The 27,169-nt window shown below is 37.5% G+C and overlaps 1 protein-coding gene across 1 annotated transcript in view; it reads left to right on the top strand.

Moving 5' to 3' along the window:
* Window positions 1–1,939: 1,939 nt before the first annotated feature.
* Window positions 1,940–27,169, top strand: part of SLC16A7 (solute carrier family 16 member 7) — a 139,171-nt gene continuing 113,941 nt past the window's right edge. The window contains exon 1 of the mRNA XM_016224481.2: window positions 1,940–3,655. The gene's annotated coding sequence lies outside the window, so the exon portion shown is untranslated. The remainder of the gene's footprint in view (window positions 3,656–27,169) is intronic.

Below are 27,169 nucleotides of genomic sequence, written 5' to 3'. Positions count from 1 at the left end.
GGGCAGGACAGGGCAGAGGGCTCTGAAGTTTGGCCTATCAGGGTTTTGATCTTGGCTCTGCTGCTTACTAGGTAGGACAAGTTGCTAAACCTCTCTAAAGTTTGGGTTCTTCCTGTGCAGAAACCTGTCTAAATCTGAGTTTGAGTTTCTTCATGTGTAAAAAGAGGATCATAATCAATTTTGTGTGTTGGTTGTACAGATTAAATAAGATAATGTCTGTAAAATACTTAGAAATAACTCAATACATGGTAGCTAGTGTTAGGTATTAAATATTTGACCTTATGTCTGTTAGACTGTTACAGGGATCACTGGCTTATTCTTTTAAACAGATTTTTGGGAAACTTTTGAAACACAAGTTTCCCATTGGATCCCCGGGGTTACAGTGTTGGATTGTAGAATAAACTGCTAAATGGACTGTCATTGTCTGAGAGGTCATCTTGGTTTGTCACAGGCTTTTCAACACTGTTTGAATCAAAGCTATTAGGAAATGTGTTAGGAAGCAACTACACACTAAGTAATAGAACTTATTTTTTTTTAACTTCTAGAGAAATTTATAGAGAAAGCGTCATTTCCTCAATAGGCCCCTTAAATGGTGAACCCTGGTACCTAGTCTACTTGCCACCTACTATCATAATATGAGAGAATAATCTAATATGGACCATTGTCTAGGAAGAAATAACCTTTACCACACATATTTGGCAGTTAGTAAACAAGAGAGGTTAGGCGCTTTTAAGTATAAACTGTAATAATCAAGAACACTGGAAAAAATTAACCACAACTTAAACAAATTGAACTTGACTATAATAAAACTAGTTCACCTTGAGCTAGACTAATGGGTGTTTGGGTGCTCCAGACATTCAGAAACATACTCATAAATATCAGTGTTATTCATAAATATCAGTTTAATAAAGGATGCATATATTTTTGGAAATAATTTTCCTTTCTTAATACCAAAACTGCCTTGCATATGTTCTCATTAATATTCACCAAACCTTAAGTGAGTTCATGACACTCTTACAGGGCATTTGAGTGACGGCTACAAGAACGCTGATGTAAAGATGTTAAAAGTTTTGAGCAGTTAGAGTAGTCCCACAAAAATGTATGTGTTTTAATGATCTAAACTGGTGATGTATTCTTGGTAATATTAGTCATTAAAGCAGCAATTTTAAATTGAAAATATTTAGTATGAGTGGTGAGTGCAAGAGAATGCAGTTGTTTAGATAAAGATCTGTATAAAATGGTGGTGTTTTTTAGAAAGCATTTTATTTCAAACATTGGTTGTTTCCTCACCTAATAACACAATGAAATGTATTCTTAACCGTCTATACCCCCACTCAGATTCTGATTAGAGCTAATATGTGGAATAATTATAATTTATTTTTAAAAAGCTGCTCTACTAAATAATTTACTTAAAGCCTCATTTCTTTCATAACTAGATTAGATAGTAATAAACAGTAAAACTAAAAGACATATGTTTGCTTGAACCGCTTTTAAGGGATGAGCTATGTTAATGATATTTACCTTATTTTAAAATCGGTTCTCCAACATGCCAGAATCTGAAGTCCTATCAATTTTTCTCAAATATGCCAAAGATGCATTTAGTGATAAACAGCATCATGTGATAGTGTTCTCAACAGATGACACTTGGTATTTTTGGCAGACACCTCTTCATTGTGTGGAAATGCATGACTCTTTCATTAGAGAACATTTGGTGCCAATGGCCTGTGTTCTCCTTATACTGATAGCTTCCTCTCAGTCATTGTAATTACCTAAACTGCCCCTACTTTTAAATGTACCCCTTGGAAGACTAGTACTAGCTACTGGCCAACAGGATCAAAATTGAGAATGCTAAGGAAAGTATCGCTGAGAGCAGAGTATCTTCAAATAAGAAATTGTTTTGCTTTTCCTTCAAAGGATTAAAAAAAATCTCATGTGAAAATACTTTGATTTGAAGCAATACGTTCTTTCTTGTAAGGCATATGTAAGTATTAACATTTAATAATCAGGTATCATGGATTTCCTAGGCTCCAAGCCTTCCTTTGCTTTAAACCGTCAACGGCCTTTGGCGATATGGGCACCCGCTGCTTCTCAGACTCCTCTTTTGGCTTCTCTGCCCTCTGTGTTCTCTTCTTACTTCTCTGACTCTCATTTGCAGCTTGGTTGGCTCTCCTTTCACCTCCTGCTCACTAAAGTGTGTGTTCCTCAGTTTCTGTTTTGAGTTTTGCTTTTGCGTATAGTATCGCCTGGCAAAACTCACCCTCTCTTGGCCTTGGCTTTCACCTTAGTAGGAATAACTGGAGTCATTAGCCTCAGCCCTGACCTTCACGTAATCTCTAGGCTGACATTTCCAGACGCCTTGCTGGACAGCTCCCCTTTCCTGTGGCTGACACCTCCAGCACCCTGTGGTCTCTTCTGAGCTTTCTGTGTCTCCCTTCCTTTTGTTTTCCCCTTTGCTGCTATTGGTCTTACTATTTTATAGCATTTGAGTCTGGAAGCTTTTGAAACCCTACCCCTCTTGGCCTTATCTCTCACAGTCAGCTGCTAAAACTTCACATTTGCATATCCTATTTTCTGATGTCTTCAGAGTCCAGCACTTTTGACATATTTCTTAGAGTCATGCTGTAGTCTTTTTGAGGATCTTCTCACTTCTAGTCTCTCACTGTACAAGTTAATTCTGTCTGTGCCACCAGAGGCTCTAACTGAAGCGCTTCTCCCTTACCTACATGTAAATAACACTTTGGTGACTCCCATTACCTAGGTCTGAGGACCAACGTTTCAGTCCTTGTTTTTCTAAAAAGCTTTCTCGGGCTCCTCTCCCACTGCCCTCATCGTCAGATCAAATCGAACTGTTCCCTGTGCCTCACTCATCTTCATGCCACTGTGCCTTTGGTCATGCTGTTCTTTTATCTTAAAATGCCCTGACTTCTCTCTATTTCCATACTTAACTTTAATCTTATCTTCAAGCTGAGTTTAAACACTGCCTTCAAATTTCCTCTGAGGCCCCTAGATAGGACGCTTTTCTAAAATTTCAGTAACATTGCATTTGTAGTCTGTCTTATTTGTGTTAACCATTTTATTACAGTTGCATTTGTGTAAGTCTTCAGTTTCTTCATATACTACCAATTTCTGGGTGACAGCAATAATAAGGTATTCATATCTGCATATCCGTTAGCACTTTGGTGGATTATGGAGTTTCAAGGAATTTAGAGGACATCTGTTTTCACTTTTATGTACTGTTTTTTCGGCATCTTTGTTTACTTTAATATGAACACGGAGGCAGCCTGGCCTTTTTAACCAGTTACAGTTGTGACAGTTCTTACTGCTTCTACGTAGGTGCCTTACTCAGCTTTCTGGGGCCACAGAAAATAAATCCCTTTTTGGGTTGATTGACAACCTGTACATATGTGGTGACAGCTCACATGTTTATGTTTTCTCTATTAATCTAACATTCTGTTTTTCTACCTGTTCTTTACATGACCTGGTTAAGCTCTTTCTGAGGATCACCGTGTTTCTGGAGGCATTCGCGTTCAGGAAGGTCAAGAAATGTACAGTATAGTTCAAGGATGAAATGACCGTTTATGAATATAAATGTTTGGACTCTTGTTCATAACTCAACCAACCATCCATGCCACCCCTTTTCAGATGAGGTCAGAAGGTGAGAAACAGAGGTGTGTGTGGGGGAATCCACCTGTGGCAGAACCCACTGTTATCTCATGGCTGAACCTTTTCTCTCTGTGGCCCTCTGCGTAATGAATAACTGAATAAACCACTGAAAGAAAGGAGGGAAAGAAAGAAAACAACTTTAAATTTTGGTTACAATTAAAAATCAGCCACTCAGTAAAATTATCCACCTTTGTAGATGAGTACCATAGCAGGTAAAGTGACAAACATGCCATGTGTATGTGTATAATAAATGAGTTTCGAGATTCTGGACCAAAGAAGTGCCTATTGGGTTAAGCCATAGATAGACCATCTGAATAAAAATAGCTTGCTTTTATTGAGCACTTCAATATGTGAAGCATCATTTTACATGCTTTAACTAATTTAATCTTCAAAGCCTTATGACCCTCATTTTACAGATGAAGGAATTAGGGCACAGAAGTTTAAGGATCTTACCCAAGGTTATACATCTTGTCAGTGGAGGGATCTGGATTTGAACCTATTAACCACAATGTACATTTTCAATAGTAGTATTTTAAGATATTCAGTGATGCAGTGGGTTTTAAGAGATTCCAGAGAGAGGAAGTTTGAGAAATGTTAAAAAACAAACAGACTAGTCAACTGTAATGAGAATGAGCAGAATGATACGCTTCCTTATTGTTTAGAGGATGCATCTGGAACAGAACTAGGAAGCTTAGAGAGAATAATGGCCTTGTGGCTGATTGCAGACTCAGAGAGGCTAGAAAACCAGGAGGGACTGAACGAATGATAAGTCATAATGTGATGTGATGGAAGGAGACTTGACTTGGGGTGGAGAACACATAATACAGTACACCAATGATGTATTATAGAATTGTACACCTAAAACCTATATAATTTTATTAACCAATGTTGCCCCAATAAATTCAATTAAAAAAAAGAGGTTTTGTGGGGTGGGGTTGCTGGAACGGCCACAGGTAACACAAGTAAATTTTCTGGGATGATGGGAATTTCCTAAGATGATAGAAATCGTCTACATGTTAATGGGCATGTGGATTATATACACAGGTGTATATATTTGTCAAACTAAAACTGTACACTTAACTGTGCATTTCTCTGATTATAAATTATATATTAACTTTATGAAAATTTACAATAAGTATTTGTCTGGCTAATGAAAAAAAAAAAAGAATATGACCCCTTCAGTGCTAGTTGCACAGTGGGAAGAGTATGCATGGTGTGGCGGGATTCTGTGGAAGTCCCAGGCTGTTGATGCATGGACAGAACAGGGCCTGGTGAATTCTCGTTGATGTATATATGTCATTTCTTCAGTGAAGTGGAATTTTAAATAAAGCCTCTGACATATTTCAAGTCATAGAATCCAATTATTGTTTAGCAACTATTTATTTGTTCACTGTACTCCAGATACCATTTTATTTTATTTTCAATTACAGTTTTCGTTCAGTATTATTTTATATTAGTTTTAGGTTTAAAGCATAGTGATTAGAGAATCATATACTTTACAAAGCGTTCTTCCCAGTGTTTCCAGTACCCACTCAGCGCCATACCTAGTTATTACAGTATTATTGACTATATTTCCTATCCTGCACTTCACATCCCTGTGATTATTTTTGTGAAATCACATTGTATTTGTCTTTCCCTGTTTGATTTATTTCATTTAGCATATCCTCTAGGTTCATCTATGTTGTCACAAATTTGCAAACGGTAAGAAATCATTCTTTTTTTTTAATCATCATCTGAGGATTTTTTTTCCATTGATTTTTAGAGCGTGGAAAGGAGGGAGGGAGGTGTGGAAAGAAAGAGAGAAACATTGATGTGAGAGAGACACATCAATTGATTGCCTCCTGCACTTGCCCCATTTGGGGCTGGGCATTGAACCTGCAACCCAGGCATGTGCCTTTGCACAGAAATTGAACCCATGGCCCTTTGGTCTGTGGGCCAACACTCTAATCACTGGATCACATTGGCCATGACGATTTCATTCTTTTTCATGACGGAGTAATATTCCATTGTCTGTATGTACCATAACTTTTTATCATTTATTGATGGGCACTTGGATAGCTCCCATATCTTGGCTATTGTAAATACTGCTGCAGCGAACATAGGGGTGCATGTATTCTTTCAAATTTGTGTCCAGACACCATTTTAGATATTAGAGAGAAAACTGGGAATAATACAAGCTCCTTTTAGTCTTGAGTCACACAAATAATAGAACATATTCTCAAAACAAGGTTAAGCAAATTTTGTTCTTCAGTCGACTTTTTGTAGATCTCCAATGTCATCTTCTTCCTATAGTCTTATTCACTCATTAGTTTTCTCTTTTCCTTTTTCCTCCATCTCAGTGTCATATGTTGGATCAGAGACTTTGCAGAAAGATAGAACTTGATGGAATTTTGACTTAGTTATGTCCAAACTGTTTAACCAAAATCAAGATATATAAACCTTCAGGGCTCTGGTGTATTCATTTTTTAAAAGGTAAACAATAAAATCTGTATCATGGGGTTGTTGTTGGAGAGCAGATAATGTCAGTAACCAATAAATGGTAATCATAATTATTTTGCTTTTTTTCTCTACCTTTTTTGGGCAGAGCCCTATTCTTGAGGAATTCTCTTCTGTGCACAAGTATTTATGAGTTATAATATTGCTGTTTGCAGCCTGAACCAGTTAGGAGATTTATAAAGCAACAACAATAAGAACTTATTGACTTCACAGTAATGTGAGTCTTCCCAATATGGACAAAACTCTGTTTCTTGGCACATTCAAGCACTGGTAGTGATGCTGCAAAAATATTTAAGTGCTGAATTTTTCACTTAGCTACAAAGTTAGTGATGTTAATTGAGACTACATCCCAAGGGAATTTTAAATGGACATTCCTTACTTTCCATTTAGATATAGTAGTGCACAGAAGCACATTTAAAAGCTACCACAAAGAAAAAGACAAGAATCATTCTATTATCTTGACTTAGAGATGTTTGTTCATATTAAGACATAAAATGTATGCCAACATAATTATTGATACCATTTACATGTCCCCTATGTGCTTGATCTTTTATTTTTTAAATTTTTATTTATTTTTTATTGATATTTAGAAAGAGAGAGAGAGAGAAACATCCATTGGTTGCCTCCCATACACACCTTTACTGGGGATGGAACCCACAACCTAGGTATGTGCCCTGACCGGGAATCGACCCTGTCACCTTTTGGTGTAGGTATGTATGGGTCAATGCTCCAACCAACTGAGCCACACCCAACAGGGCCTTGGTCTTTTATATGTAGTATTTCTAATCCTCATTATTACATTAAACCTATATAATTTTAATAACCAATGGAATCCTAGTAAATTCAATTAAAAAACACACACACATATTCCCTTGGAATCCATTAAATCTCATAATTTGCAGCTGTGGGGGGGGACTATATTGTTACAGGCAGCTACCCTACTGGGCAATATCACACTGTGCAGCTCCTGTCACCAGAGGCAGCTTCCCGGCTGGGCACTATCTCTGGAGGCCTCCACTGCTGGGACAGGCAGACACTATTGTGACAGGCAGTTACCTGACTACGCACTCTTGTGAAAGGCAGCTAGTGTAGCCATAAGCAGCTACGGGGGCCAGATTATGTTGCGATAGGCATCTACCTGGCCATTTCCATGACAGGTAATAATAATAAGGCGGAAAATACAATATGGTCTCAAATGGGGAAAAAAGAAAGGATAGATTATATTCATTACAGAGAGAATAAAGACAGCAAAGTGAGGCTGTCCCTTAGAGAACCCCAAGAGTCAACGCTTTAGGAGAAGTTTCAATGCATGTAAGATGCTAAGGGCAGCTGGCTCTTAACTCTCACATCTTAAATCAACTTCAATCAGTAAATAATTGAGCATTGCTATATGAAGTACTCTGCATAGAGACCTGAAAAAAAATATGTATAAGACATCTTTCCTGACCCCCTGAGGAGACTAATTCAGAGATAAACTCTATGTATGTACTAAAGGTACAATCCAGAGTAAGATTAAGTGTCAAAATAAATGTTAGAGAGCAATGATTTTCTACAATAGAGGTTGACAAACTATAGCTCTTGGGCCATATTTAGCCAACTGCCTGTTTTTACAAATAAAGTTTTCCTGGAATACAGCCATCAGTTTGTTTCAATATATTCTGTGGCTGCTTTCTTGCTACCGGGCAGAGTTGAGTAGTTGCAACTAAGCCTGCAAAGCCTAAAATATTTACTCTCCGGCATTTTGGAGAATAATATTTGTTGACCCTTGCTCTAGGATTTCAGAAGAGCGAGACTTTACTGTGTGATGGAAAAACCGAAGAAGGCTTTAATGCAATAAATTGATATGTTTTGGAGCTGAGAGATAGGTAGTATTTAAAGTGACACGAGGAGGTGGCCATTGTTAGTGTTATAAAACTCAAAAGCGAAAGCAAACACAGAGATAAATAAAAAAGCCTGCTTAAGTATAAGAATCATATCACCATGTATAATTCATATATTATAATCATTTCTCTATGAGTATATTTTTTGTAAGTATTCATCTAGTACACTGATTCTTCAACTTGATGAGACATTTAAGTCATTGGTGAACTGCTTAAAAATAAGATTTTTGTTTTACTCTATAGTGTATGATACTAAAGTATAGTCCATGTAGACAGTCACCGATCTAGGATATTTACTCATTTGATAAAATTGATTATTTTCAGTTGAGGACAGAGACTATTTCTTTTTCTCTCATGTTGTCTCTACCTTTATAAAGTGCATGCATGCTGAACAGACACTAGTAATTTTTGCTAATAACTAGTTACAATAAAAGAAATACTGAGTATTGAGCACACATTTAAGTGACAGCCCAGTGCCAAGACCTTTTTATGCCTTATCTTATTAAAAACTTAAAATAGCCCAATGAGATAGATATTATTTCTAGAAGAGAATACTATGGATCAGATGAAAAATATTTGACTTAAGACTATAATATTAGTAAATAGACTTTTTATTCAATAGGACCAAGAAATTATCTCTTTTAAAAAGAGAAACTTTTCTCCCGTCTGGGCGTGGCTCAGTGGTTGAGCATTGACCTAGGATCCAGGAGATCCCAGTTCGATTCCCGGTCAGGGCACATGCCCGGGTTGTGGGCCCGATCCCTAGTCAGGGGCGTGCAGGAGGCAGCCGATCAATGATGACCTTCTTATCATTGATGTTTCTATCTCTCTCTTCCACTCTGTTCTCTCTCTGAGATCAATAAAGATATATTTTTAAAAATAAAATAATTAAAAGAGAAACTTTTGGAGCTAAGATATAGCTAGGAGTGGGCTTCTAGAAAATTTTTTTAAAAAAACGAATTTGCTGGCATACTCTCCCTCCTTGGAGCACACCTGCACCTTTCCCTCACCCCCCCCCCCCCTTTTTCCCTCACAGGAGTGCATCTCCTTAACTCTATGTGACCCCAGGAGACTTGCAATCAGGGGAGCAATGGGCAGCAGCAGCTCATCCCAGGCTAGCTCCTTGAACCTGTCTCCAAGGCCCCCCTTTTCTCTGACTTTCCACTGGGCCAAAGAAGCCCCACCTAGGCTCATTTCTTTTTCTACGACTTTTATTTCTCAGTGAGTCAAAGCAGCCCCACCTAGGCTCTCTCCTGTTGCTTCTTCTGTCCTAAGGCCTTGTTTCACTGTCCCCAGCTTTAGCAAACATACTCTCAAAATAAAAAAAGTAAAGAATTGGCCAGTTTGTTCTAATGTAACGTAATTCTTTTCTATTAAAAGCATTGTGCCATATTTTTATAAAGGTTGAGCCTGCTTTCACTAAAAATGTTCCTGCAAATTTTTGTTAAAAATATTGCTATTTTATTTGACCAGAAGAGTACCTTTTCTCTCTGCTTGCTTTCTGTTCTGTCACTTTCTATCCACAACTCTCCTTTCTTTTTCTCACCTATTAACATTCAGTTGTTTGTATAGTCCATTTTTCCCCCTCCCTTTTCTTTCTTTTTCTTTTTTTTTTTTTTGTAGTGCTACTAGCAAAACTCTTTTTATTTATTTATTTTTATAGAATTTATTGGGGTGACATTGGTTAATAAAATTATATAGGTTTCAGGGGTACAACTCTATAATGCATCATCTGTATACTGTACGTGTGTTCAGCACCCCAAGCCTAGTCTCCTTCCATTACCAGCTACCCCCCTTTACCTTCTACCTCCCCCCACCCCCTTTCCCTCTGATAATCACCATGCTGTTGTCTATGAAGGGATGAAGAAGTTTTTTTGTTTGTTTTTTGCTTAATCCCTTCACCATTTTCACCCAGCACCCAGCCTTCTACTTTCTGACAGCTGTCAGCGTGTTCTCTGTCTCTATGAGCCTGTTTCACTCATCACTGGTCGGCTGCCCCCTGCACGCCCCCGACTGGGGATGGAGCCCGCAACCCGGGCATGTGCCCTGACCGGGAGTCGAACCGCGATCTCCGGGATCTTAGGTCGACTCTCAACCGCTGAGCCACGCCTGGCCGGGCTCTTTCTTTTTTCCAATATTCATATAATACCGAGCTACTCATTGCCTGGTATCTTCACTGTAGCACTAAAGTGCTTGGATGCATTTTCCTGAAGGGATGGCCTCTTTCTGGAGGAAAACAAAGAATCAATGCAAGTTAATACCAGTTCCTTTTTCCGAACTTAAAAAGCAGCAGGTACTGCAGAAATATTTGCATACCACTAATTGATAAGATGGAATAATGAGTGAATGGGAAAAGGTGAATAGATTCAGAAGAAGCCTCAGGGAGAGTAAGAAAATCTAAGTCTGTCCCCCATGGGACACATTAGCATCTCTGTGGAGAAGAACCTGGCCATTTGTGCCACAGAGAATATTAATTACACATGTCAGTGGCCTGCTACTCGAAGATTTACAGATCTAAAGCTCATCTAAAAATTATTTTTTTTATCGTTAATTTTTAAGTTACATATGCGTTAAGTAAAAAAGACTGCATTGTGAAGACATGCAAATTTTTACTGTTTTAAATATTTTTATTAATAACATAGATTTGTTACTCTATCTCAGTAAGATACCTGGATGCATTACCTACATTTGTTTTCAAATGTTCCAAAAAAGGGAAGAGACACTTCTATAGGCCTATCATTAATTAAAAAAATATATATATATATATGTTAAAAGCTTAGAAATCTAAGTATTACTTTAGTATTTATGATTAAAATCATTATGCATATTTGGTGTATAACTTCCATTTAAGAGTGAGTATTCCATCCAACTTTTTTAGTCTATAAGTTATTTTAAATTAGTTTGGATTTTATTTTGCCTTTTATTTTACTAGATTTTGTCTTGAAGCAATAATACTTAATGTCTCTTCCGCTACACACTTAGATACTGAGTTTCAGTCTATGAAATCTAAATGTGAAAATGTAATTTTACCCTGGCCAGTGTGGCTCAGGTGGTTGGGTATCTTCCTGTGCCTGGAAAGGTTGCTTGTTCTATTCCCAGTCAGGACACGTGTGGGCTTGATCCCTGGTAGGGGGCAGTAGGGGGCGTGCGGGAGGCAACCGCTGGATGTTTCTCACATTGATACTTCTCTCTAAAAATCAATTAAAAATCTTAAAAAAGATGTAATTCTTTGGTATTCTGTTGGTGTTCTAAGGATGCTCAAAAGGATTTACACACTCAGGTTTTTGGAGATGGAAAAGGGGAAAGAGAAGGCAAATAAATACTCTGTGCTAATTGTGTGCCAGAGATATGGGTGTGGAGGCTTTATATGCTTCACCTCCTGAAAGTCATTATCTGACAGCCTCAACCGCCCTATAACATAGACGTGGTTATCACTAATTTAGGATGGAAATGAAGCACCCGATATCTCAGATGGATTGGGTAACTAAGCTCTGTTTCCAACACCTACATTTTCTCCCCTCCATTCCTTGTAGTTCTTCCAGGTAGAGTTGAGTCCTCCCTCTTTGCACATACATTTTATAGGAAAGTGAAATTATGGAGAAGATAAAAGAGAAATTTGTAAGATTCTATTTGTTTCAAATGTGCTAATTAAATCAATCATGTCTCTAAATATCAAAATCATACCTGGAAGGTTTTCTTAAAAAACAAAAGACAAAATTAAAAGAATTAAAAAGAAAAATGTTCGCAAAGTTATTTTTAGCCCCTCTACCACATTGTTTTAGTCTGTTCATGCTGCTATAACAAAACACCAGAGGCTGGGTAGCTATAACAACAGAAATTTATTTCTCATGATTCTGGAGTCTAGAAGTCTGAGATTAGGGTGCCATTTGAATGAAGGCTTTCTTCTGGGTTGCAGACCTCCCATTGTATTCTTGCCTGGCAGATGGGACTAGGGGGCTCTGCAGAGTATTTTTATACAAGGCACCAATCTTTTTCATGAGGGCTCCACCCCCATGACCTAAGCACCTCCCAAAGGCCCCCGCCTCCTAACCATCACATTGGGCATTAGAATTGTAACATATGAATTTGGGGGCCACAAACATTCTGACCTTAGTAAACATACATAATCTTTGTTTTCAAAAATGTTAATTCTGTGAACTGTGTATGTTGGGACTGGTGTAAGTCCAAGAAATCAAAGAGACTTAATTAACACTTTTTAATTAGGGCTGTGTCTAAATAAATGGGAGTTGAATATTGTTTTGGTTTTGAACACTTGATTATACTATATTAAACAAGTACATTCAGCTCCATTTATACCGTAATAAGAGGGGTATCTAAAACAATAAAATCTTATTAATAATTGCTTTATTAAAATAGCAGAAATTCATATTTGAAATTTATTGTAAAAGTCCATCTTAAATTCCATTTCAAAGGGTCTTGAGAAGTCTCTCATTTTGAACACTTTAACTCTTAACCATAGCCTAGTGATAGGAACTTTGAAGATGGTACTATAATGAAATTCCAGCATACATGTTTAAAAATCTGTTTTAATCATAGTAACATAACTTGAAAATACGTGATTGAGATACTACATGTTTCAAAATGTGAGGCAGTTGAGTTGAACATTATGTTTTATTTATCAAGCCTCTATAGTATCTAATACTCTTAAAATGCAGTGTGACTTTTCTTTACAGTTGACAATAAAATATGGTTTGTACATGGCAATTGAAATATCATCCAACTTGACTCCAAAAAGATATACAAATGATGAGGTGAGAGAATATTATTAGTTATTATTACTACCTACTGAACAGTATTTTATAGGAGAGAGTTGATGGGGAAAACAAGAAATGCTCCGTTAAAACATTTTTTTAATAAAAATTTTTGGGAGTGATATTAGTTAATAAAATTACGTATGTTTTAAGTGTACAATTTTATAATGCATCTTCTGTAGATTGCAGTGTGTGTTTACTACCCAAAGCCAAATATCCTTCCACCACCATATATCTGATCCTCTTTACCCTTTACTAAGGGCTCCTTTTTTTTTCTTTTTTTTTTTTTTTTGGAGAGAATGGGGGCAGTGCAGAGGGAGAGAGAAACATCTGTGTGAGAGAGAAGCAACAATTGGTTGCCTCCCACACACCCCCCCAACTGGGGACTGAACTCACAACCCATGGGCCCTGACCAGGAATCGAACCACAGACCTGGTGCATGCCACGATGCTCAACCAACAGAGCCGCACTGGCCGGGGCAAATAGAGATTCAAACTGAAAACATACTAAGATTATGACCAATCGAAGATTATTAGTCCTGAATGAAATAAACATAATATTGCCAGATTGCCTATTGAAGTGAGAAAAGTTTTTAGATGAATATTTCGGCTCCTGAAAAGGATCATCTTTTGTAATGAAATCATTAATGATCTAAAGGAAGTGGTTCTGATGTGCTCTTTATGTTATTACAAGGCATCAGAATAATATGAGGTAGGTGAAATGCCATGATTCTTTAACTTTATTTCTTTAGAGAACTAAACTTAAAAAAAAAAAGAAATCATACATTTTTTGGCCTATACAGCCATCTCCTTTTTACATTCCTGAGAAGTCTCTCAAATCCCTAGAAATCTGAAACTAAAAACACATAACCACATCATTTTTCAATTTTTCAGCATAGATTTGTTTAAAATATGCCAGTGATCACTAATAAAACTTTCTCTACCTTCATCGGACAGTGACTTTCACCATTTTATTTCTCTTTACCGTCGTTTGCAAGAGGAATTTCCTGACAGGGCTGCACACAGGCACGTGGAGTGGAGAGAAGTATGTGCCAAGACTGGCAAACACTCAGATGCTGAGTTTGCTGCCTCCGTGAGACAAGTAAGCTGTGCCGTCGCACAGCTGTGCCAGTAACGATACCAGCGCAGTTGCCAGGCATTCTTATCTCTGCGCCCTGCTCCCGGTCTTGTAGTGTCATGAATGGCGTTGCCATTTGGCCTGTTGCTGAAACTGTCCTGATCAACAGACACTCTTATTTTCTCTGGCTTTCACCTTGCTCATCAGATGCATGATTATCCTGTGAATTCCAAAGGACCAGAGAGCCTGAAAAGATGAGCCTGTCGGAGGCTGCTTATTGCCTCATCTTGGACCCTGGCCTGGTTCTTGCTCCATGACTTGACTGTTGAATCTTGGCATTGACTCTGGCCGGGACCTAGTGACTATTCCCTGAAATGCCCTTCAATTTTATTGGAAGGGGAAACTACAAATAATAGTCATGGGAATCTAACAGTTGCCAAAGGCCAGAGAGACAAAGAAAAGCGTAAAGGGCAAGCAACAGCATGTTGCCTGAAGTAATTGCCTTGTAGCTTTACCACCCTGGGCCTGTGACCTTTAGGTATAAATACATAGAGTGAGGATTTCATTGTACAGTATTTTGCTTGTCATATAACACAATTGGAAGCACATATTAATGTATTTACGGAAGGTAGGAGGCACCCTATAGTACCTAAATAACATCATTATATGGGAATTCTCTCTTTTGCTCCTAACCAAAAGCATTTTATCATTTACTTTGAACTAAACTAAAAAATTAGACAACAAGAAAAGTCATTTGTCATGCATTTCAGATATTCTGGTATACCACTAAGAGTATCTAAATTTGCATTTACCCTCTTAATTTTTCCTGAATTTATTTTAAATTTTGATAGTTATTTTAGTTTTTTAATGAAAAAAATATTGAGTTAGATGTTTTTCACAAATAACAAAAAAGTACCCAGTTTTTTTAAGTTACATTATTTGGATTTTATTGTGTAAAAATAGTGCTTTCACTTTCTTAAGACTGCTTGATTCTATTCCTTAGTTATTCAGTTGTTTCAAGCCAGCTGTTTGTAAGGGCAAAAATTAAAGAATGTTCAATAGAATGAGGAAGGGGAACTGAGGAACTTTTATTGTGGAGAATATTATTGTCCATGGAAATTAGAGGAAGTTCAGCATTTCCAGAACTGGCCCTTTATATGAGGAGAGCTCAAATACATATACTGGATTTCCACAGTTTCCTTAACACTCATTATTTAAAAGGCATCTAGAACTCATTTCTGCTGTTACACTCAACATATTTTCCATCATCATTACTCACTTAAAAGTCATATTCTGCTTAAGAATTTACTTTAAACGAGTGAGATTTTATAGATTTTAATTGTTATATGTTGTGGCATAAATACAGTCTTCGGAGAGGTGGCTGGCTAACTTTATTAAATAATTTATATGTTTTTTCTAATGCATAATATTTTGAGTTAATATGTATTGTGAGGATGAAATTACTTCTCTTTTTTTTAGCATTATTTATTTTTTTTTATTATTTTTTAAATATATCTTTATTGATTTCAGAGAGAGGAAAAGAGAGGGAGAGAGAGAGATAGAAACATCAATGATGAGAGAGTCATTGACTGGCTAGCCCACAACCCGGGCATGTGCCCTGACCGGGAATCGAACCCTGATTGCCTGGATCCTAGGTCGACGCTTTAACCACTGATCCACGCCCGGCATTATTTTTAGGTCCATTTCTCCATAAAGTATGGAATCAAAAAATTTAATCTGCATATATTATTGCTCTATTCTTCAAGTCTTTAGTCATATGAATATATTACTTAAATTAGTGTACATTCCAAGATTTATAAAGGCAAAATGGTTTCTTCTTATTAAATATATGCCGCCTTCTCATCCATCATTATTAATATACTCATAAAATCCTACTTGGTTTTGGACACGCACTAGCCTCCAATCTACAGTTATTCAGGCAATGCCTAAAGTTCATAATTTTTCAAACTTATTTGATTACAGATGCCGTTTTTGAACAGGATTTTATATCATTGGAATTTTATGAAACACCATTTAGCAAACATAGCCTTGAGGAAAGTGCTTCATGTGTAAGACAAAATAGATTTCTGAAAGTATTATTTATAAAGCCCTGAATGTGCCTGAAGAGTAACTAAAATTTAGATTTCATTTGCAGAGTTCTAAATGTGACATTCTCAGGTACTTTATAATGCATATCAAAGTAGGTAGCCACTGTCCCCATTTTCATAATAAAATGACAAACATCAAGATCATAAGGGACAAACACCAAGATCATATAGCATAATAAAATTTTAATGTTGATAAAATAATAAAAAGCAAAATGATAAATGAAATTATTGAGGTGGGGAATTAATTGTTGAGACCTGGGGCCTGGCCTAAAAGACTCAAAACTATTTAAATCTAACTTCATCATTACTAGAGACTAAATGAACACTTCCCATGGGGGCTTACTCTGGTTATTTTGTTAATTATCAATACTGTTTATATGCTTATCTGATAAGCAGACTTCACAGATTTCCTTAAACACACAACTCAGCATCTCTCAGTCATTTTTCTCACCACATTCTAAAACTTTATTTTATATGCCTCATGCTCAAACATTTATTAAACTACATGGCTAACCAACATAAATTTTAAAATATGGATGCTTAGTATTTTTTTGCTAATTGTGTTTCCATATAATCTCATCCCATTCTTTTTAGCATGACTGAGACCAAAGCAATAAAAAAATGTTGCACTCAGTAATGGGGCTAAAAGATGAATAAAATCACCTGAAGCGCAGGAACAAGTTTCCCAAATTTTGATTAATGTTTGCCAGTCTACTAAGAGAGCATCCTGGACTTTCCCTTTCACACTTCCTACAGCTTCCAAGGAAGTGAAAGTAGAGATTTTGCAAAGCAAACTCTTAAAGCAGAATGTTCTTTTGCAATTCCAAACTGCATGAGTTAGCAGTCTTACTGTGTGGATCTTCCCTTCTTAATAGTGGCTTTGGTAAAACTGTATACATGGATATTAAGGTTAAGCACTTCCAAAGAGAAATGCTTGTGACTTTTGATTGCTGACAGAGTTATCCCCTTCTCCTTGCTCACAGCTCACTTTTTCCTTGATTTTCTGGGAATCACCTATCTACAGTGAAATTTTGATATATAAATTATATCACTGATAGTAGAAATGGTGTTTTACTTGGAAGTTGGCTAAGCTTTCTATGTAGAATTTTATACTGATATAACTTTCTGATTTTTCTATATTTTCCCATTTATAACACCTGATTATAAAGAACTATTCAGTGGATCCATTTTATTTCTCGCCTACATGTGAGATTGTATCTAAAGTGAGCATTTAAACTTTTTGAGTGACTTCTCACTTGACATGAAGATTTCATCAAATACTTTCTGTTGAAATAGGCATTTAGCTTTTGCCAAACCTGATTTACCAGGTATACCCTTTTCCTTTTCAGATTTGTAGGATTCAAACGAAGGAAAATTTAAGTTCTAGATTTGCACTGAAGACTAAGTATTATGGATTTTACACAATCTGTGCGTATAATGCACTTGAAGGAACTTAGAGGTGGTTTAGCCCAGTGCTTCACCCAGTGTGTTAATCCTATTGAATCTATGAAAAGTGATTACCCAGCTTCAATGAAAAGGTTTGCTGGCATACAGTGAGCTCATCTACAAGCAGCTCATGTGTTTCTTAGCCAGTCTCCTTTGTTAGTAAGTTTATTTTAGCATTAGCCTGAGAGGGAAAGTGCCTGTGAATTGCGTTCTTGACATTTTTATTAAACTACGAATTGGCAGCGTTCATACCAGAAAGGCAGGCCTTTGGTTCGCTGCGGACAGATTCTAAGGGCTCTATCCCCATGCGCAGTTCTAGCGAAGGTAGATCTGTATACGGCACATGGGGTGGGCTGAGAAATCAGAAGTGGTGGGCACTCGAGTTGTACGATATTGTTAACTCTGAGCTGGTGGCGGTGTTGGCATATGGGCATATGTGCAAAGGGAAGGAGCTGCCAGGCTGAGGGAAGAATGAATTCTAATGATGTTATTACAATGACGCGTTTATTGAGCGCCTACTGTCTCAGGCACTATCTTAAACACTTTACCTGTGTTACCTTCTTCAACCCATACGTGTAATATAGGTACCATTATTACTACTTTACAGAAACAGGAACCAAGACTCTAAGACATTAAGTGACTCACCAAAGTTCACAAAGTTAATAAGTAATAATGTTTGAAACTAGACACCCAGATGCCCCATTGTAACACCTAAATCATACTCTTAGCCTCTGAACTAGTCAGGGCCCTACAGAGACAGAGGACAGCTGCCTGACAACACCTCAGCTCTGCAGGAGAGTTCTGTGTTGACATGTTGATAACTGTTTTTTAAGCTATGCTGAGTGTATTTTGATTTCTTGCAACCATAGATCCCTACCTATGAAAATGTATTGATTAATCATGTTAAGTTTTGCTTATTTAGAGAACTGGATTATAGATTAATTGTTGGGATTTTATGTGCAAAGCAAAACAGATCAACTGGAAAATTATCTGCTGCCTCAGATAACCCCTTTCCTCTGAAAAAGTACAAGCAATTATTGAATTTATAATAAGCTATGTGTATGAAATATTGCATATGAAGGCAGTACAATGAGGTCTACATTAGAGTTAATATTAAGGAGGCAGGAGTCAACAAGCGGCCCTACCTATGGATTTAGAACACAGTTTTTGCCATGTGATGTTCACAAAACTACATTTCTCTTGGCATTTTTGTTAACCTGGAAAGTTGATGAATAAGGCCCTTCTAATCACTTTCTCTTCTTGGTTTTGCAAAACCAACGATGTCTGTACTTTTACCCCTGTGACAACACAGTTATGGATGTGTGTTTTCTTTGGAAGGAACAGAGAATAGGAAATTGGAGGAAATAAGAGGTACACATTTGTGAGGAAGAGAAAACATGCACAGTAAGGATATACCTCAAAAGGGAACCATATGGGATTGTTAATTAGAAACATAAAATTATGTGTGAAAGTTCACCCCCTCCAAACTGGGAGAAATATTTATAGTTTTTATTATTTACCATATTACTTTTTTAAAAACTACCTTTCACACCAGCATCTGAGTTTATGGCCTTTTGTCTGCTTTATTTATCTGTACAAAGTTGGCTCACTGGTTGTACTTACAAACCCAGCCCGAATATAATGTGGTTTAGCAGGCCATTCTGAACAGAGGCGGAATGTATACTTAAACAGTCTCTGCCTAGGATCCTAGGAAGCAGCGAGGCTAAGCTGGAATGGGGTTCCCTATACTGACAATGGGAAGGATTAGTTTTTGGCTATGATTCCCAACAAAAAATCTGATTCAAGATTTAGTGCACTGTGATTGACCTATGGGTCTCCACTGTCATTCTATCAATTCTAGACCCTTTTTTTCTTATCATGGTAGTTACAGGACTGCATTCATGAGCTTGAGTTTCCCACCCCCATTTTCCCCTATTATTAGGGCTACCTTATGCTTGGCTCCATGTGCTAATTATTATTTTAAAATTTTATTTATTAATTTTATTATTTTATTATTATTATTATTTTTAATATATCTTTATTATTTCAGAGAGAGGAAAGGAGAGGGAGAGAGAGAGATAGAAACATCAATGATGAGAGTCTTTGATCGGCTGCCTCCTGCACGCCCCCGACTGGGCATCGAGCCCGCAACCCGGGCATGTGCCCTGACCGGGAATCGAACCCCGATCGCCTGGATCCTAGGCCGACACTCAACCGCTGAGCCACGCCTGGCTGGGCTATTTATTAATTTTAAAGAGGGGGGGGAAGAGAGGGAGGGAGAAGGAGAGGGAGAAAGAAGCACAGCGATTTGTTGCTCCACTTGTTTATGCATTCATTGGTTGATTCTTGTATGTGCTCTGATGGGGATTGAACCAGCAACATTGGCGTATCGAGACATCACTTTACCCAACTGAGCTCCCTGACCAGGGTCACATGCTGATTATTGATTGTAGAAATCTCTAGCTCCCCTAACCTCTGAATAGTCGGGTGCTGCCATGTTCTTCACCATCTCTTTTGCAGGAAGGAATTCTTAGACCTCTGCCTAAGAGCCGAAGGCATGCTACCCTAGAGTGATCACGTGTGTGGGGACTTTGCCTGCCTAGCCCTCAGGCTCTCAGGCACCATGCACTCTCCAGCCATGGGCCTGGGATCCTGATTTGTGGTATAGATTCTTCCTAATTATTGCTAGTGATTGTCATATGTTCTGTAATGTTGAACCTGACTTGAATGTCCCATTCTCTGAAACTATCTAACACTATTCACCTTGAGGGATGAAATCATGTCATAATCTCTTGGGATCCACAGAGTGTTCCCTATTGTCTATTTGCTTCTGACAAGTTGAGCCTACTTCTAGAACCATTGACTTATACTCACACTGCCCAAAATGTCACATGTTACTCTTTGGTATTTTAAGATACTAATTTATAGTTTAAATTATTCTGTAGTCATTTAATGTCATTAATTTTTTTATAATGTGCCAAAATAAAAGGTCAAAATTCTTTAATGCTTCTCTTAGACTTTGGTTAAAACTAAGCGTAAATTAGATCGCTTGTTAATGTGGTGTGACTGTAGTTTTGTTTCAAATTGTAAGGTACATAAGCAAGTTTTTTTAAAGTATGAAAACCTTTTTTTTTTTTTTATGTAGAAGCTAGGAAGGTGATTTATTTTTTATCCTGTCCATGCTTGTTTTGGGTGAAGAAGTGGGTGGTGCACAAAGTAATTACTCACTAATTCAGGGATGCAATTTGTCTTTGCTTTAAGGATACTATTTATTTCAGTTATATTTTTACTAGTTCCTTATATATTTATAACTTTATGTGCTTTTCTCATTCCACCTTCCAATCACACGCAGCTCTGAGCTCTCTGATTTTTCTTAAGTCAATACGAAATTAATGCCTTAGTCACCACCAGAGTCTACACTCATATGAAAAGTTTTCATAAATGTACTATGTGACTCTCAAGTACTCTACTTTGCGCTTGAAATAAGGTAAAGATAAATTGTTAGGTGAACTAGAAAACTATTTAATGAAGGATAAGCCAACATCAGAAGTATCTATTTAATTACATGATTAAACATTATTATCGACCTACTTATATGTTGCTGGGTGGCTGTCTAAGCCGGTATAATCTTCCTTCCAGGCTGAAAAATAGGTTGTTTTTCCCCTCTTACTCTTGGTGATTTAAAATAGAACATGAATATTGATAAAAATAAATCAGACTATAATTATCTTTTTCTGTCATCAAATAGAGCGAAATACCTGATAAGTCTTTAGTCTATTTTTCTGTAAGATTGTTTATCTTTTTATTGTTTATATCGATTCTTTATATATCATGTATATTGTGGATATACTTATTACAAATACCTTAGCATCCTTCAGATTAAGGCTTTTTGTTTTCTGTATAGTTAGTATCTTTTGATAAATGGTTCTGAATTTTAATTTAATAGCTGAATTTATCAGTTATTTTCTTCTTTTTGTTTGTTTACTTTGTTATTTCTTGCTTAATACATCCTTCCAAAGCCCCGGGTAGTAAAGATACTATCCTAAGTGGCTCTCAGCACTGTCTAATAGACTTTTTCTACATTGATGAAAGTCTTTTGTATTGGGTACTGTCCAATATGATAGCCATTAGGCAGATGTCACTATTGAGCACTTGAAATCTGAAGAGTGTGACTGAGGAGCTAAATTTTTTAACATGATTTTAATTAACAAGTTTAAATTTAAATAGCTTCATGGGATTATTGACCATTGGATTGGATAGCTCAGCTACAGCTTTGTTCTATTGTGAATGGTGATTCATTTGCTAATCATTTGTCTGCCTGGTGTGAAGGGATAATCTAATGTCACATTGTGCCTTACAGATGACCAGTTGGCCAGAGCAACAAACAGCTTTTCCTTACTGATCAAGAATCACAGTTTTGAAATGAAAAATAAATTATGTGTGTGTTTATGTGTGTGCATTTCTTGGCTTTCTTTCCTGCCCCTTGGTGAATTCATCTGTCCTGGCACGAGCACCTCTCACCGTCAGTTATCACAGCTTTATAAGCTCCTCGCCTCCCACCCTCTTTCCCCAGAGCTAATCGCCATTGGAGTTTGTGTATTTGTTACTCATTGTTTTTTTCCGGGGCAGGGGAGGTGTTGTTTGGTTTCAGTAAGTTTTATATGGGTAGAAATGTGGTGTGTTTTTTAATGTTTAGTTCTTGTAATTCTCATGGTCTCTTATTCTTTAATCATTTTAATCTTTTTTTGTGTTTTCTGGCTGATAATTTTGCTATCTAATGCCTTTATTGACCTGATTCTGCTCTGCACTCCCTCCTGGTTCTTGCTTCGTAGGACCTTACAAATGAGCATCACCTGGATCTTAATCATGTGGGAATTATGTGAAGCTTGGGCTAAACTGGATTCACTAGTTGAAAGAATTCCCTCTGCCAAGGCCTGGGATGTTACCCAACACTGTACGCTGTTTTTATATGTTTGATCCACCATGGTAATATAAACTTTGGCTGCAGAACCATGTGAGAGATCACTTGGTCATGAGCCTATATGATGTTTTTTGTTTTCCTTCACGAATGCCAACTTCAGAGGCAAGCTGGTTTCTTTGCCATTGCCAGCTGGATATAGCGTGTTGGTGCGTTTCTGGTACAATGACTAATACAGTTTTATTGAGTCACAGGAGGGCACATCACCTTTTAGACTGTCCATCTCCAGCTGGCCTTGGGCCTTACGATCTTTTGCAAGCACCCTTTGGGCTGTGACCCCCCCCTCAAGTCTAAGTCCACCAAGTTCATCAAATGTTCCAAGAAGGCTCCTGAATAAAGTACTCCTCTTAACCATCTGATTTCCCCTTTCAGCTGGTTTTATTCTCTCGACATTCCTTTCTATCTACTTTTTAAACTTTGTGCACAATCCTTAGTTGCTCCTAGTGGAGAGATTTTTATACTGCCAAGGACAGGGACTTTCACAAATTAACTCAAATAATACATTCAGCAATTGGAAAAACAGGATTTTCTTGGAGCCTAATTTTAGGAAATATGGCCAGGTCTTACTGAAATGGTATTCCCGAGTTGGTTTTCCCCAAGGCTTACCAATTTTCCATTTTGTTGCAGTGTTAAATGACCTCACACTTCTAGTTTCCAATACAGTCCAACTGACTCAGTCTCTTTATGCAGACTTCAGATTCTGGAGAGAGAAAATACAATTGTCTTAGCCTCAACTAAAGATGGGGTTAAAGTGATATGCGATATATAAGGACGGTATACAATAATGGTTAGAGCTCAGGCTTTTCTCCTGGACCGTCTGGATTTGGATCTGAGCTCCAAATCTTGTAATCTTGGGAAACTTCCTTTAGAATTCTGTGACTCAGTTTCTTCTTCTGTAAGTGGGGGTGATAATAATAGCATTTCCTCATAGTTGTGATGGGCAATAAATAAGTCGTTACATGTAGGAAGGGAAAAGCAAGAGTAATGCCTTGGATATAGTGACTACTGACTAAATACTAGTTACTTCTTTCCCCTCCCTTGATGTAACCCCTGACCTACCCGGCTGTGGCCAGGGGTTAGGATGATGTGGTACAAGCATGTTTTCCTAGGTAAACATCACCAGGGACATGCACATTGAAAGAAAGGAGGAAATAGTAAATATGACTAATGCAAGCTGAAGAAGTAGAAACAAAACAACTTGTCAATTTGCTGAAACATTTACTATAAGTTTATCTCTACAAAAATATACTTGAATGATAGAATTGTTACCTAAAGAGACAGATTAAAAAAAAAAAAAAATTTACTGAGCTATATTATGTGCAACATTTCACAGCTGAAATATTTCCTGTTTCAATTTATCGTATACTTATTGACAGCCTATTGTGTGAGAAACATTGTATTATGTGGGCAGGCAGAGCACAAAGGAGGTAAAAGCAGAATATATTACTAGGTACAGTTATAGATTATAGAAGTAGAACCATGAGCATTTTACAGAAAAGAGTCTCATTTTTACCTAAATAATTCTAGAAAGACCTTAAAAATTTCAGGAATTGTTTTCTCTGTATTCCTTTTAAGTGCTTGAAGGTTTTATTTTTATTTAATTTTTGGTTGTTTTTGTTTGTGTTTTTAAGAGAAGAACATGTGATTTTGAAGTGAAGGTCAGTACCTAGCCTAACTCCCACAAGTTAGTACATTCAGTTATGTACTGGGTCATTCCAAGTCCTTTGTAACTGAAAAATGAGTAACTGAAAATAACTGCATGTATGTACCACAGATTTTTATCCACTTATCTACTGATGGGCACTCGGGCTGCTTGCAAATCTTGGCTGTTGTAAATAATGCTGCAATGAACATAGGGGTGCATATATTCTTTTCCAATTAGTGTTTTGGGTTTCTTCAGATATATTCCCAGAAGTGGAATTGCTGTATCCACCTTCTTATACCGTACACAAGAAAAAAACCCCAAAATGAATTAAATAATTGAATGTAAGACTCAAAACCATAAAAATCTTAGAAGAAAACACAGACAGTAAAATCTCAGACATTTCTCATAGCAATATTTTTTCTGATATATCTCCTTAGGCAAGGGAAACAAAAGAAAAAATAAGTCAGACTATATCAAACTAAAAAGTTTTTACACCCACTGAATGGGAGAACATATTCACCAATGACATATCTAGCTGATAAGGGGTTAATATCTGAAAATTATAAAGAACTTATAAAACTCAACACCGAAACAAGAAACTATCCAATTAAAAAATGGGCAAAGGACCTGACTAGACACTTTTCCAAAGAGGACATACAGATTGCCAGGAGACATATGAAAAGATCCTCAACATCACTAATCATCAGAGAGATGCAAATTAAAACCACAATGTGCCCTGGCTCGGTATCTCGGTTAGATCCATGTCCTGATACCCCAAGGTTTCCACTTTGATCCCGGTGAGAGCACATCCAAGAATCAACCCATGAATGCATAAATAAGTGGGACAACACAGTAGTGTGTGTTCTCTCTCTCTCTCTCTCTCTCAAATCAATCAATCAATAAAAAACAAAAATAAAACCACAATGAGCTTTCGCCTTACACCTGCCAGGATGACTATCAGTCAAGAAATCAACAGACACGCGCTGGCGAGGGTGTGGGGAAAGGGAGCCCTTGCGGCCGCTGGCTGCAGTGCGACTGGGGCAGCCACCGTGGAAAGCGGAATGGAGTGTCCTCAAGCAAACCAGCAAAAGTAACCGTGCTTTTTATTTGTGCAGTGTTTTACAATGAACACGGTGCTTTCACGGATTCATCTCATCAATTCAGTGAGGTGGACCAATGCACTAAACCTCTGCATTTTACAGATGAACGCAACAAGGCTCAGGGACTTCATCTGACTCGCTCACGGTCACATAACAAATACCGTGCAGAGCTGGACTCCAACGATGGAGCCCCGAATTCAAGTTCTGGGTTCTCGCTGCTTGCCAGCAACCAATCTGCTCACGGGAAATGAATTCATTGCTGTTAATAATGTGTTAGAATACACCCTTGAACTCCGAGGAACTCTAAAATGCAAGTTTCTACTAAGTTTCCTTTGATTACGTTGCCTCTGTGCTTTCAGGCTCACAGTGCATGACATCTCGGCCAGGTTGAGTAACAGGGAAATGAAGTTTTGTATGGTGAAAACTAAAAGGATACAGATTGTAACCAGGACAGTTTTAATTTCTTTGCCACTGAGTAAAGTCGATGTAAACTTTCCATCTAAATGTATATGGTGTAGGAGTTCAACGTATGCCAATAAGAGACTGTTCTTAAAACATTTACAAATATGACTTAATATAGGTTTTTTCCTACTCTCAAAAACATGGAGAGAAGTTGTTGAAAGTACTCGACCTTTAAATGCAGAGTGTATAAATTAATTCATGTTATTACTTCAGTTTCACAGCTGAGTTGTCTTGTAAATAAAACTTTCCCTCATTAGAAATGAAGCCAGTCTTGCAGTTCCCCGTGGGTCTCATATCACTTACACCAGGCTGTGCTTCATACATTGACCTGGAACCCAAGAGAGTTTATGCACGATTGGTGAATTAAAGCAGAAATAATTTCCTGTGGCATTATGTCACAACCTCAATGATGAAAAAAATCCATTAATTTCTTTTGCATTTAACTAGAAAAATTTAAATGAATTCTTTCAGAAGTATATAAATTCAATAGATCACTATTTTAAGATGTCTTGTGCTGTACAAAGTACATATCCATTTCTTATGTAAACTATGTTATGCAATTATCTATATATGCATCTGTACCAGTCTTCTGATTTTTCCTCATTTATCATTTATGTCTGATGTTTGCCATTAATCCTGCTACAGAGAAATCTTCACCTCCTGAGGAAAGATTTCTTTACTTTTAAGTAATGACGTATTTTGCCCACAAAGTTTCACAGGAAATAAGATTAAATATGAGGCCTTCCTCTGGATGAGTCCCTCGTCTTTGCTCAGCTCCCATTCCTTTTTACACATTCGGTAATCTTCCTCCGTATTTTCGTCTGCTTCACAGGCCCTCCTTTTTCTACCGCCGAACACCATTTCTGAAACCTCTGTGTTTTTCCTTTCCTGATTTGTTTTTTTCAGTGCCACATCTGTCTTTAGAGTTTCAGTTCAGCCCTTCGAAGCTGATGGTTTCCCTGTCTGCTGAAACCACCCGCTGCTAACTGATCGCCTTTGCCGCAGTCCTGCGTGGCCCTTGCCTACTTGATATTCTTCCATTCACAGTGTGCCAATGTTACAAACCCATTAACTCCCACCCACTCTTTCACACACCAGTCATTCTTGACATTTCTTACCACCCACATCCAAATTTTCTTCAAACACTTAAGACTCAAGATATATCCTTGAATCCAGCATCCGTTTTCCATACCTGTTGCCATGCTTTCGTTGAGTTCTTTTGTATCTCACACCTGAATGATTCCACAGCTTCTCTCTGTTCTTTTTAGTAATTCTCCACTTTGCCCTCAAAGCAATTTTACTAAAGGACAGATCTAGTTCTATCCCTTTCATGCTTACAAACCTATATCGACCTCCCCTTATTGTTGTAATCCTTCGTGTTCCTTTCCTGTCAAACACCATCTTACATTTCCAGCCTCCCCTTCTTCCCCTTCTGATCATGTGGGACTCAGGGCCGTCAAGTGCTAAGGCCCCGTTAAGAATTGTGCCTTTGAATATCCTGTTCTTCGTATGTGAAATGACCTATCAGACCTTTTCCTCTAA

Source organism: Miniopterus natalensis, chromosome 2 (genome assembly GCF_054644295.1).
Source record: "Miniopterus natalensis isolate mMinNat1 chromosome 2, mMinNat1.hap1, whole genome shotgun sequence".
Taxonomy (NCBI): Eukaryota; Metazoa; Chordata; class Mammalia; order Chiroptera; family Miniopteridae; genus Miniopterus; species Miniopterus natalensis.
This window is presented reverse-complemented; position numbering and strand designations above follow the sequence as displayed.